Source organism: Mesocricetus auratus, unplaced genomic scaffold, assembly GCF_017639785.1.
Source record: "Mesocricetus auratus isolate SY011 unplaced genomic scaffold, BCM_Maur_2.0 Super-Scaffold_4256, whole genome shotgun sequence".
Classification (NCBI taxonomy): domain Eukaryota; kingdom Metazoa; phylum Chordata; class Mammalia; order Rodentia; family Cricetidae; genus Mesocricetus; species Mesocricetus auratus.
In genome coordinates this window covers 125,939,984-125,941,140 of record NW_024429182.1, presented here as the reverse complement: position 1 = coordinate 125,941,140, position 1,157 = coordinate 125,939,984, and the positions used below count along the sequence as shown (strand labels likewise).

The window sequence follows — 1,157 nt, the reverse complement described above, 5'->3', positions numbered from 1 at the left end:
GAATATAATCGGCATTTCAAACGTAATTCTTGTAAGGGTAGATTCATCAAGAAAGAAATCACCATGAATGTAGATTTCAGATCTGACTTTACTGAAGGTCCAGAGGAGGAAGAAGAAAAATAGAAAGAAAAGGCAATCGGCAACTTAGAATTAATGATAATGACTGATAATCAAAGGAAATTCAGAAGACACAAAGTGTCCTTGTGATGATGAGGCACGAAAGGAAACAAAAGCTCTACAAGCAAAACCAGTCTTCTTCTGTTAACAGTTGTGATGGTTTTCCTTTTTAAAACAGTTACATCATTCATTTCGGCATTGTCTGTGGGTAAGCACATGTTGGGGGATGTGTGCACCATGCTTATATGTGCACAGATGGAAGAAGAGGTACCTTTTCTTGTGGAGGTGGAATTACAGACATTTGAAGACTTCCAGGGTGTTATGTGGGTACTGGCTTCTGAACTCTGGCCTTGTGATTGGGCAATAAATGCTCTTAATGGATGAGCTCTCTTTGGCTATGTAATGATTTTTTTTCTATGTGTATAAATATTCTCTTTGCGCAGGGGCCTTGCTAATCTTCTCTGTATTGTTCCAATGTTTATTATAAGTGCTGCTGAAGCAAGATCTACAAGAATGACACCAACTGGCAATGAGGTTACTTTAAATGCTCTCCCCTGATTATGACGACTCCCTTATATGCCATCTTAGAAGCCTCATCCAGTGGCTGACGGAAGCAGAGGCAGACACCCACAGCTAGACACTGAACTGAACTCCTGAAATCCAGTTGCAAGGAGGAGTTATGAGCAAAGGAATCGAGACCTGGCTGGTAAAACTCACAGAGGCAGCTGACCTAAACAAAGGGGAATGCATGGACCTCAGACTGATGAATGAGAGGCCAGCATGGGACTGATCCAGGAACCCCCCCCCCCCGCTCTGAACCTGCGTGTTAGATAGGGGGCCTCGGCAATCTATGGGACCTCGGATAGTAGATCAGTATTTATCCCTGGCATACAAATAGACTTTGGGAGCCCATTCCACATGGAGGGATACTCACTCAACCTGGACACATGGGGGAGGGCCTTGGCTCTGCCCAGGATGTTATGACAGACTTTGAAAATCCTCCATGGAGGGCCTTACCCTCCCTGGGTAGTGGAGGGGAG

General features: G+C 44.6%; 1 non-coding gene across 1 annotated transcript; it reads right to left on the bottom strand.

Moving 5' to 3' along the window:
• Positions 1-514: 514 nt before the first annotated feature.
• Positions 515-619, bottom strand: LOC121135542. The gene has a single exon (XR_005872646.1). It is a non-coding gene; the product is annotated as a U6 spliceosomal RNA (small nuclear RNA).
• Positions 620-1,157: the final 538 nt, after the last annotated feature.